This window comes from Eumetopias jubatus, unplaced genomic scaffold (genome assembly GCF_037043125.1).
Source record: "Eumetopias jubatus isolate StellerSeaLion01/CBP00866 unplaced genomic scaffold, mEumJub1_p1.0 scaffold_8, whole genome shotgun sequence".
Taxonomy (NCBI): Eukaryota; Metazoa; Chordata; class Mammalia; order Carnivora; family Otariidae; genus Eumetopias; species Eumetopias jubatus.
In genome coordinates, this window is record NW_028274814.1 from 10,157,261 (window position 1) to 10,170,236 (window position 12,976).

A 12,976-nucleotide genomic window follows, 5' to 3' on the forward strand; every position below is an offset into this window, starting at 1 on the left:
TATCACTGATAATTTTACATTTGCTTCTATTATTATTGTTAGCCAACATTGCCTGTCTTCCCTACTGGACTCAAGCTCCACAAGGTCATGAATTATGTCTGTTTTTGCCAATCATTATTACCATATAGCCCCAGGCAAGGGAATGTAATAGGAGCTCAATAAATATTTGTTAGATGTAAGATTGCTTAGATTGCTTTACGATATATTTTTCTATCTAAAAAAAGCAATGTGTGATTACTGTCAGGTTTGTGCCGTCTTGAGAGTTGTCCTGAAGTGGCCAGCAGAAACTTTGATGGCATACACGAAAGGGAGCGTACATAGCAGGCCACTGTGTGTGTTCTTTCAGAGTAGGTTGTGGATATAATCGCCCAATTTCTCAGAAGAAATGAATTGTGGCTCCCACCTTATTTCTTCTCTAGCCCCATAAAAAGCAGACTAAATGGAATCAGTTAATTTAGCACCGTTTCAAGTGAAGTTTCACACTATTCCTGGGATGGGATAGCATCATAGGCTAGTCGAGATGATCTAAGATTGGCCGTGGACAATTGCAGTTGGTGTTCTTCCCTACACGTTGGGAAGCATGTCGAAGTTTCAAGAAGTGTTACCAGAAAAAAAAATCTTGTTTGCCTACCTAAAAGCTGTTCCTACATTTTCTCCTGCTGTAGAGCCTTTATTGTAATCCAGTGTATAGCCCCAACTCATGTGACTTGAGAAAGATACACTATCCAGGCCCCAGCAATAAATTCTAATTGATCTAAGCCAGTCATTGCGATCCAGTATCCTTGTCAGTTATTGAATCTGATGTGGGCATGCCCCTGTATTTCTGCCCAGTGAGATGTGAGAAGCCTTCGGGTTCTTGGAGAAAAGGCTCTTCTCTTATTATCAGAGGCACACGGATGAACGGTCCCTCTCCTTCTGCTCAGGGCTGTTGTGTCTGAATGGGGTCCTGAGAAGGCCGCAGCCAGCTTGTGACAATGGGAACTAGTCTGCAGATGAGAGACATGCTGAGCATGGCAGGGAAGAAAGATAGAAAGCTCTGGGCCACAGGCTATTTCTCCTCACTGATGTGGCTGGGTAGGCATGTGCAATTTGCCGGACACACACACACGCACATGTTTGTACGTGTGCAACAAAGAATTTGGCAAAACATCATGTGCTTCAGTTTCCTTCTGCTGTTGCATGCATATACGGATAGAGTATACCCATTACGGGACAGAATCTTGTAGGGCTGTGTTTCAGGAATGAAACTGAAAATTAACCACTTTCATCAATTTCATTGCAGGTGAAAGAAAAATTGGGGTATGGCAAGCACTGAAAAATTTCCCAGCCTGTCATGGTTTCTTCCACTTTTAAGAGCTTGGAGATTACATTGGCCCCACTTGGAAAACCCAGGACACTCTCCCTGTCTTAAGGTCAGCTGGTTAGCAATCTTAATTCCATCTGCAACCTTAACTCTCTTTCTGTACGCAACAAAGCCTAGTCACGAGTTCTGGGCATTAGGACGCAGAGGTATTTGGGTGTCACTCACATCCTTGCTGTCTTAGTATGTCTTCCACTTTAAGTTCATTCAAAAACTTATCCATTTGGTGAACATTTGAGCCCTTGCTATGGAAATGGAAATGAGACGTGGTCCCTGCATTTAAGGAGGTGATGATTTAGCAATGTCTTTCTCATAAAATGTTTTAATTTGTAGCATTCGATTTAATGATAAGGGAGCTATCGTTCTAAATAGTCTAGATATCCTGTCCCAGATACTCTAGATGTATGTGTATATGTGTGTTTTTCATTTTCTAGCTGAGTAACAGGAAGTTTACTGAGGTAAAGCTACTCTTACCCAGGAGTGCAGCTGGGAAGACACGGAGACAGTGTGTGAATGGTGATGTTCTTGCTTGTCCAATGGTTTTTCCTCTGTATCAGTGAATGCTTTATGTATGAAGAATTCCGCTCTCATTTTTGTTTTACGATAACTTCCAGACCTGTAAAGCAGAAAGGGAATGTTGCTTTCCCTGTTTTCACAGAATTTCAGCTGAGAACAGTGGGTGATAGAATCCTCATTGCATCCATAAAGTGTAGGGACGGTAATTTCCAACAGTCTAAAAGGAATAAAGATTTCTTGAAGTTTTCTTTGACATACATCAGGAATACATACGTATGTGAGTGCATGTGAGCCTGTGAGTGGCTTTTCCTCTCTCCTCCTGGTGGAGAGACTCTTGCATGACTCTTGCCTTAAGAATTCTAAAGGCCGGAGTTTGGCAGGAGTTAATCCATCAGCGCCGCAAAGAGGAAGGGCAGCAGAAAAACATGCCATTTGGGAAGGAAGGGTATGTGATTTCATGGGCTGGAGGATATTGCACAGACGAACGAGCTGTGCTTGAGTGAACAGACGGGTCCCTCTCTGGAGGGCAGGGGACCTCACCAGGAGTTTGTGTGGTGGGAACCACAAAGGGGATTTTAAAAGAAGTCAGCTGCAAGAGCATCTGCGTTGGGGGATGCAAAAACTCCACCAAGGAGACCCAAGACAAAACCTGCCTTAACAGAGTGAACAACAGCTATTTTAGAGGAACGACAGTGACGGGGACCGCACCCCTTCTCGGAGACAGCAGCAGGATGGGAGAGGAGGAGTGGAGGAGAGGAGGAAGGCAAGAACAGACACAACCCCCTACCCCTTTCCCCTCGCTGATGTCAGTGCGTATTCCTTTGTCCTCCCGAACGACTTTGTGCTGAATGGTTCTCTAAAGGACAACTTTTAATTTTAAATGCAGTGTTTCTCAAACTTGGGTTTCTAAGTTTCTGGGAGTTACTAAGTCTAAAGGCTCAAGCTGTATCTTGGGAGGTCAGGCTCCCGCCTTACTCATTTTTTCACAATATTACCTTCAGTATAATAATTTGTATTTAAATAGCTATATCCATTGACATTGAAGAACCCACAAGATGTCACATTTATAGCTTAAAATAAATAACCCCGACTTGAGGAGACTCTTACCTGTCAAATGTCACAAGCACAGGCAGGAGTATGTCAAGATTTGTGTCTCATAATTGGGACTAAACATAGGACGAAACTTCGCTTTCGGTTTTGCCATTTTGTCCTGGGGATTTGTTGCACCAGTCCAAAGTGGAGTTGGTCTCTGATCTTTAGGAAATGAAACAGGGTCACTGTGGCAGTACATAAGACAATTTCTTGTCTTAGGGATGGGCGCTGTCTCTGTATACAGTGGCTTTGGTCTGGGTGGGTCCATGGCGGGAGATGGCCAGGAGAGGAGGTGACTGAAAGGGAGGAAGGCCCTTGTGATTCTCCTTAAGTAGGATGACTACCGCTGCTCTTTTCAAAAGGCACAGGCAGGGTTATCATCTCTGCATCTCTGAATGGGTACATGGAAATCTAGGTACCTTCAAACTTTATTTGTAAGTACACCCAACTGCTTCCCCGCACAGCTGACCCAGGAGAAATGTGGTAGAGTAATATACAGCACAACATACCCTAAGTTGATCTTGGATCTTCATCTATGCACCCTTTGGGGCTGCCAGCCATCGGTGATTTGAAGATTCTTCCTTCGGTCAGAGGAGGATGCCTTAGCCAAATTGAGGCAAGTAGCCATTGTTGATTAGAAACTTTCAAAATCACCTACTCCTTCTAATCAGTGGCAATGGGGCCTGAGTGAAGAAAACACAGACTGTGATAAGTAAATCTGTACCCTAGAAAAACAGTCTGTGAAAAGTTTTTGGTCTCAAAACGCTAATACACGAGTCAATCACTGGGAGCAGAATTCATATGAAGAAAAATAACGAAGCTTTTTCTCAGGGAATGGGCAAAGTATTTCTCCACATTCCTGAAGTCACCTGAAACTGTAATGCATTTCACCACATTTCAGCAAGATAATAAGAAAGTGCTGTGGGGACAATGGCTTGTCTTGTACGCATTTGTCTGTGTGAGGATGAAATAAGCCACCAGTGGTGCGGAAAATCTGTAACTAGTGTTGAAAGGGTATTGAGGGGTGCCCGGGCGGCTAGTCGTTAAGCGTCTGCTCAGGTCATGATCCCAGGGTCCTGGGATCGAGCCCCACATCGGGCTCCCTGCTCGGCGGGAAGCCTGCTTCTTCCCCTCCCGCTCCCCCTGCTTGTGTTCCCTCGCTCGCTCGCTGTATCTCTCTGTCCAATAAATAAACAAAATCTTTAAAAAATAAAAAAAGAATAGGGTATTGAAATTATAGATTATATTTATTCATTCCTTACTGGCAAAGGAATTATGCAACACACTGGCTTTTATTCATTTTATTACCAACCAATTGTTGGCAAAAGGCCTCGATAATGTATTTCCTTTTCAACACCAGAGAAAGTGTTGAAATAAAAGTAAGCTATCGTTTATTTTTAAAGTTACCAAATTTCTGTTCCAGAAATATTATGACCTTCACTTTTAAATGGTGTCGATAATGTAGGAAATGAACTATGTTTCTTGGTCAGCAATCTGAAAAATTCATAAAACCCTGTCCCCTCTTTGACTCTTGAACCTAGCAGCGGTAGGCTGCTCCCAGAATTTCCATTAGAGTTGATGAAAGACACAGGTGCGCTCTGAGAGGCAACCATTTCTGGTGGCCTGTTATTTGAATAACATTATAAAAGACTGCTTTAGAGAGAGAACCAGTATGGGTAGGAGGCAAAACCCGAGGGACAAAAGTCTGTGTTTCTCTATGTGGGTGTATATTTTTGTGATTTCATTGGTTGCCTAGTTCAGAGAATATCTCTTGAGAAAATAATTGTGGGGAAAATAACTCAGCAGAAAGAGAATAATGGAAAGGAAAACCTTAAAGGGTTAATATATTTGGGAATCTAGTTTGCAATCTTGTGCACGCATGTGTGTGTGTGTGTGTGAGAGAGAGAGAGAGAGAGATGGGGGAGAGGGAAGGTGAGAGAGGGAGAGAGAGAAAGGGAGGGAGGGAGAGAAAGGGAGAGAGAGAGGGAGGGAAGAAGAGAGAGAGAGAGAGAGACAGGGAGGGAGAGAAAGAGTAGGAGAGAGAGAGGAGAGAGAGAGAGAGAGAGAGAGAGAGAGAAAGTAAGAGGGATTACTGACTGCTACCTCTATTGGAAGCATCTATTCAAAAACTATGCATACCTACTAAGATTGTTTTAGGCTCGGCCATCTCTATGCCAAATATCTGTTTCTTCAGGAAGTGACTTTTAAAAAACCTCAATAGCTCTATCATGGCCTGCAATTGATTCTTGACTCAAGATTATTTGGCTTTAGGTTTTTATTGATGGGTTGTGTGTTTTGCCTATTAACATTTTTTTTAATGATTTCCATAGCAGTTTAACACCTGGAATATAGTTTTTATTTTGGAGGAAGAAAACTTATTTATTTCATTTTATTAATTTTTTTCAAGGTCTTTTAACATCATGACCTAGGTGATTGTCCTCATCGTTGTTGATGATGGTTATTATTTGAATGAGTTAAATGTCATATGGGCTTAGTCAACCTGAAACTTTAAGTGTGTGAGTTTTATTTTGTTGGGCCAACATTACAACAGAGGATGAAAAAAATGTACCGTTCTGAAACCCTTAAGGCAGGCTCTGGACATCTGACATGTCTGTACAAAACATAATCACTTATTTTGCCTGAAAGCACACGCCAATGCTTTTTGCTATATTTCTCTGTTGCTAGATACTGGATTTCGTATATCCCTACAGTCAATCTACCTCCACGTACTTTGTAGTGTCTGATAGGCTGATTCTCCACAAATGTTCAGGGCACAGATATCACAGCAGACTTGAGAAAAATGTCCCTTTGGTTGGATTTTGTTGTGTCACATTATGGAATTCCTTTTTCTCTTCTACTTTCCAAAAGGTAGTACTCCTAGAGATTCCTGCATTTATAAGAGTATCCTTCAACATGCCAGAGTGTGCTGAAGATCTGGAGGGCTTGGCGTTTCCAGTGAGTGAAGACTTTTGTTATGGCAAAATAATGAGGTGTGGGCTTTTTATTATGAAGTCTCCCTGGAGTGTCAGTGTTTTTTTTTTTTTTTTTAATTGCTTTTCTACTTACTAAAAGTAAGTGAACCCTTAAATCTAATAAATTCTGTTAAAATAAGGTACATACTTTATAATTCAAAATCAATTTCTTTGTTGATACCCAGAAAGTTGATGCCGATCCCAAGCCATTTTAGAGAAGAGAAGAAAACAGTAATCATGATCGACAATATGTAGGAGTACTGCACTTCCTTTACCTAAATTTACTTTCCAGGTTAATGTATGTTGATATACTTATAAGAATAAGCTTTCATTTCCCCTGCAGTTTGCTCATGAACCGCTGTGGCAATTTCCTGCCCTGCCACCAACACATGTGGACACACACACAGACACTAACTGGTGTATGTATGTACACACACATTCCTATCTAGTGATGAGGTCTCACGTTATCCTGCTGGACTTCATGGTAATTGCAATCCAGATGCTCAAAAAAATATTTGTGAAATGAATGAACAGATTGCAGGCTTTTAACACTAGAAAGATTTATTATTACTGTTGTCAAAAAGAAAGAAGTGTTAACAACCGCCTCTCATTTACCCTCCCTCTTTTAGTCGGATATTCATTCTCTGAGTCTGTTCTTCTTATCAGGACTGAAATGCCTAACAAGCAATGTGGTCGTAATGGCTCTTCCTGGATTCGGACTCCATTTGCAATCCCTGCCCTGCCTCTCGAAGAAAATCTGGGCTGAAGGTTTCTGTCTCAGGGCATTGTCCATGCAGAGTAAAGATGAAGTCCATAATAATTCCACCGTGAGTCAGGTCAGATGCCCTCTGAGAAAAACTTGAACTTTAGATTTCTTAAAGCCTTTCTCTTTTTGAAGAAAAGAATATATTCTTTTCAATTATCTATGCAAAAAGAGAAAATGAATGCTGATATTCTCTATTAACGTTAGAAAAATAAACAGCAAGATCACTTTAAATCTACAGTTGCCAGGAATATCCGCTCTCTTCTGCACAGCGTCAGATAATAAGTATTCTATTATGTATCATGTGTGCACATACGCACACATATACATACATACGTGTGTGTGTATGTATACATACATACATATTTACACATATATAAAACAATAACAGATATCAGTTGTGGACTGAGTATCAAATCAAAGTGATAATTTTAAATGCTTGTATGTTCTTCATTATAAGTATAGCGGTGTCATAATTTGATTATCTCTTTTTTCCAAAGTTACTCTCAGCTGATACTTTAAAAAAAATGTTTATTTTTAAGTAACCTTTACACTCAACATGGGGCTTGAACTCACAACCCCGAGATCAAGAGTCACATGCTCTACTGACTGAGCCCGCCAGGCACCCCTACAGTTTGATACTTATATGGCCAACAAATTCTTTAAATTTAGACAGTATGACTATATACTTTGACAAATATTAACTGACAAAGTTATACTTAAATCACCTCAAGGATTTTTCTCCATAAAGAAAAGGAAAAAAGTTGGGGGGACGGGCGGGAATAGAGGGTGAGAGTCATCTTATCTTGCAGATTTGCAGCATAAAAGGATATTATTTATAGTGGTGATGTATTCTTTGGAATTTGAAGGCAAAAGTGTTATATGGAAGAATTTTTCTGAACTTCCTGGGCAACTGGCATAGGATATGTATCAGTCTCTTTTGCAATTTCCTTGAAAACCTATTTACTTTGTTAAAGCGAAGTCTTTTTGTTGTTATTTTAGAGTTTAAGAGACAATCAAGGGAATTGTAAGATCATTTTTCACATTATATGGCTATTGATTTATTGAGGGAGAAGAGGGATTTTCCAGATATATTGAAGTCCCATGTAATTAATTTACTTCAAAGCTTACTTCAAGGAGATGAACTAGAGTGAACCCAAACTGTAAACTTAGATAGCAAAATGAATGACATAAATAGAAAAAAAGATAGGGGACTTGTTTCCAGCTCCGATGAGATCACTGAAAGACTGTCCTCTTATTGGAAATAACAAGACAAAATGTGTTGAGCAACTGTCTTCAGAAACCGGGCAATAAACAGTGGAGGACTATGATCCCTGGAAAAAAGGAAACAAATGAGGTGAACCATAGAACCCGGTTCTCTGGCCTCCTTAGAGACATTTTCCAGACTGCAGCCCGGGAAGGAGAATCTAAGCAAAGCATAGCATTTTCTCTGTCGAGGAGACCAAGCAGAGTTTAGCGGGGATGAGGTGGCCGAAATATGTGAGGCTGAGTGCCAGGGAAGAGAGAGCTCTAGCGATAAAGTGCCTCAGAAATGTGCACGGGGTTCCTTGCAGTTTGTCCTCAAATCCCCAGTCACATATGTGGACGATGAAGTTCTTTGAAGTCAGGCAAAGCCTGGCCAGAGTCTGTCCCTAAATACTTAATCCCGCATGCATGGATAAAACTCCACGAGCTTAGGCAAAACATAATTAGAGAAATAGATGCTGAAAAGTTGCCCAAGCTAATCCAGAGCTGGGGGACGGTTAAATTTTGAACAGCCAGACTGCAGAGTCCGCCCTGGGGCTGTCAGGAGAAACTCCAGAGAGTTTTGCCTCATACTATGGCACAACTAGCCCGGGGACTAAAGTCTACTCTAGACTTACCCTAACAAGGCTTATAAACAAGTCTTGAAAGGATCAACCTGCTATAGAAACAACTTCCTGTCAAATCAAAGTCCAATAGTATTTAAAGGAAGCAAAGAGGGGCGCCTGGGTGGCTCGGTCGTTAAGCCTCTGCCTTCGGCTCAGGTCATGATCCCAGGGTCCTGGGATCGAGCCCTGCATGGGGATCCCTGCTCGGCGGGAAGCCTGCTTCTCCCTCTCCCACTCCCCCTGCTTGGGTTCCCTCTCTCGCTGTGTCTCTCTCTGTTAAATAAATAAATAAAGTCTCTAAAAAATAAAATAACATAAAATAAAATAAAGGAAGCAAGGAAATTTAGTACTCAACATATATACTCTACAAGGTCCAACATCAAATACAAAAGTACTAGGCATGCAAAGGAGGAAAATATGACCCATAACTCTGGTAGAAATCAACAATGGTAAATAGTAGCTTGACTCAATGATGGCTCTCAATTATCATCACCTCCTGATAGTCATATCCTTTAGTCTCCTTGCACATTGAGTTAGAATGGGTTGGTATGACCAATAGAGTGCATTAGCGGTGCGCCATGTGACATTCTAGGTTAGGACAAAAGGACAATTGGATCCCTTGTTCTGGGAGAAGCCAGCAGCCACATCATGAGCAACCCTGTAATGAGGCCCAGATGGAGAGGAACTGAGACCTTCACAAAATAGGCAACCCAGCTTGCCATGCCCATGAGTTAGCCACCTTGAAAATGAATCTTCTTCCCGCTCCAGTCAAGCCTTCAGATATATGCATCCCCAACCGACGTCTGACTAAATCTCACGAGCACTGCAAGACAGTGCATCCAATCAAAGCCATTCCCCAGTTCCTTAACCACAGAAAATATGAAAGACAATAAATGTGATTATTGTTTTGTGCCACTGAGTTTTGGGATAATTTGTTAAGGAACAATAGAGAATTAATATAGACATTGGTACTGCTACTATAACAAAACCCCCAAAATGTAGGAGTGACTGAGCAAGTAGGGAAAAGCTAGAACATCTTAAGGGGACTTTTAGTGAAAGGCAAAAGGCCTTGAGGTTACTATTAACGACGTTGTGGCCCTTGAGGAGGCTGCCACGGAGGCGGTAAGTGAGAAGAATATGATTGGAGACTGGGAAAAAGAGAATCCCTGCTATATGGTGGCAAAAAGTTGAGAGGCACTGTCGATACGCACAATACTGTGGTATCGTGGGAACTAGAAAATGCACTGAATCAGCTGGATGATTAAACTAAGAATCTTTTCGGGCAGGAGGTTGCAGGTGCAGTCTGACTTCCTTTTGCAGTTTTTTGCACAACGTAAAGGAGAGAGAGAGAGAGAGAGAGAAGTTAGAGAAAAAGTTGTTAAACACAAGCAACTGCTAGGTTTGAAAGCAAACAATGCTAAAATTAAGAAATGGCTCTAGGAAAAGATCAAATCCAAAGAACTGTTAGGAAAGCATGGTCTAAAGATGAAACCAGACATGGCGGGGAGTGACGGCATCAAGAGGGCAACACAGTGGTTCCCAACTGCTGTCCTCTTCACAAGAACAACTAGCAACTTTCCATAGGCAAGACACCACTTGAAAATCCCAGAACATGGGGATAGGGCTGAGGGCCCCCCCATGCCAGAACACAGAGACTAAAAATGGATTGGATTAGAAGGCTGAGAGGAGCCCTTATACTCTGATTACATCACCCCTCCCCAGGCCAGCACAGCGAGGCACTGAGAGGCACCCCCCTCCTTCCCCTCCCCTGGGCCTATGGTTTCTCCAGTGGGGGGAAGAAAGAGCCCAAGATGAACACCTAGTTCTCCCAGCGTTGTGGGATATGCTTCCTGGAGGGCCCACTTGGGTCTTGCCTCACAAGGCTCGTAGGGGAAATCTATGAGGCTTGAACCCTGGGGATCAGATTGAGATGGAGGAGTTGGGGTAGGGTTTACAGCAACTAGTGCTCAGATCTTGGCCAACAGCATTCTTCCTTGCAGGAGCAACCAAGTAGATATTGTAGCCAGTGGCTCTGCCCATCTGCAGAGCTGATTTGGTGGCCCTGTCTGGCCAGGGAGCAGCTCAGGTTGATTATGTCCCCGGTAAATGAACCATACACACCTTGGAGCCCATTCAATCCTTCAGCCTTGGCAGGAAAGCGAGCTCAAAGCCCTGCCTAATGCTGAATATAGCCTTCCGTCCTGCCAGAACAGGAAGCCTAATCAGAGTACCTGGGACGATGCATAGACAATCCTACAGACCCATATATAGTAGTAGCTGCACAGAGAGCCCAGCCAGTGGCTCTGCCGATCTCCAGAGCTAGCCAGTGGCCGGTCTGGTCAGGGAACTTGGTGGCAAGTTCTGCCTGATTCATGGACCCATCCGGCCAGTCACACCAGCTTTGGAGCCGGTTCTGTCACCACACCCAGGCAGGGAAGCAAATTCAAAGCCTGTCTACTGCAGAATATAGCCCACAGTCCCGCCCAACCAGGAAGCCTAGTCAGAGAACCGGAGAAGCTGCGGAGCCCATCCTACATGCTTTAACCCAGGAGCCAACTTAGCAAGTTGGAGATGAGAAGGATATGTGATTGGAGAGGGCTAGAAATTCACTAGTGAATTTTAAATTAAAAAAAAAACAAAGCCTTTTCAGAAAAACTCTGTGCCCAGATGACTTCACTGGTGAATTCTACCAAACATTTAAGTAAGAAATTGTATCAACCATACATCATATATTTCAGAAAATAGAAGAGGACTATTTACCAGCTCATTCCCTGAGGGTAGCATAACCCTACCCTGTTATCAAAACCTGAGGAGGACATTAGAAGAAAAGGGAACTGTAGACCAATATCCCTCGTGATCATAGGAACAGATATCATTGTTTGATAATGATATGATAAACAAATATGAGAAAACTAAGACAGTAATATATGAAAACACTAATATGCCATGACCAAATGTGAGTCATCTTAGGAATGCAAGGTTGGTGTAAATACTAAATAGTCATTCAACATAAATTGCCACATTCTCAGATTAAAATAGAAAAAATAACATGCTAATCTTAAGAGATGGACAATAATTATTTGACAAAATCAATACCCATCCATGGTAAAACATCTTAGCAAACTAGGAGAAAGGAACTTCCCCCATCTGATAGAAACAACTATGAAATACCTCAAGGTCATCATCATATTTAATGATGAAATTTTGAACATTTCCTCTAGAGTTGGGAACAAGGCAATGAGATCTGCCTTTAGTGTGTTTTCCCACAGTTTACTGGATGTTTTAAGCCACTGCAATGAGTCAAGTAAGAGATAAAGATTATATAAGAAGAAATAAAATGGCCTTTATGTGACCTTTACGTAATTGCACAGATAAAACCTGCTAAAGAAACTACAAGGATCTACAAGAACTGATAAATGAACCTAATAAGGTTACACAATATAATTTAGGTATGTTGAAATCAATTGTATTTTTATGTAGTAGTAAAAACAAAATGGAAAAGGAATTCAAATTTATTTACAGTGCCATAAAGATAAAAATACTTGGAAAGTAAATCAACCTGAACCTATAAGATATTCCTGAGGGAAATTAAGGAAGACACAAATAAATGGAAAGGTAAACCATGTTCACAGATTAGAAGATTCCAAATGGCTAAGATACCTATTTTCCCCCAACTGATCTGTAATTCACTATAACCGAGTCATGAACCCGGAAGGCTTTCTGATAAATTGACAAGTGATTCTAAGATTAGTATCTAAATGGGAAGAACGAAGACTAGCCAAAATAATTTGGAAAAGAAAAATGCTGGACCTATTATACAACCTAATTTCAAGATTTAATATAAAGGTTCAATAATCAAGGCACTGTGGTATTGGCTTTAGGATAGACAAACAGATCAATGCCCAGAAATAGAGCCACACATAAACTGTCAGCTGATTCTTTGACAGAGGTGCCAAATTAATCCTATGCTGAAAATGTAGTCTTTTTACTAATGATGCTGGAAAACTGAATGGGTAACTATTATGGGAAGATAATGAACTTCTATCCACACGTCTCAAAAAATACAGATCTATGGATCATAGACCTGAATGTAAAATTAGAATTATGAGCTCTGAGAAGAAATCATAGATGGATTTTTTTGTAATCTTGGAATAGGCAAAGACTTCTTAGAGAGGACACAGAAAACACTGACCATTTTTTTATGATAAATGATAAATTGGATTTCAAAACTTTAAAAATTTCATTTTATCAAGATACACCGTTAATAAAATGCATACGAAGCCCCCAGACTGGAAGAATAAATAATAAGTTATACTTTTACATATTAATGATCTAGGAAGTACAATGAAAATAATATTCCATTTATATTACAATGCATAAAATATTTGAATTTCAGGCAGAA

The 12,976-nt window shown here is 41.1% G+C and overlaps 1 long non-coding RNA gene across 1 annotated transcript; it reads right to left on the minus strand.

Moving 5' to 3' along the window:
- Positions 1-1,771: 1,771 nt before the first annotated feature.
- On the minus strand, positions 1,772-3,640 carry LOC148163654 (uncharacterized). The gene is made up of 3 exons (XR_015768756.1): positions 3,478-3,640; positions 2,984-3,130; positions 1,772-1,976 (listed from the first exon to the last, which is right to left on the minus strand). It is a non-coding gene; the product is annotated as an uncharacterized LOC148163654 (long non-coding RNA).
- Between the last annotated feature and the right edge of the window lie 9,336 nt (positions 3,641-12,976).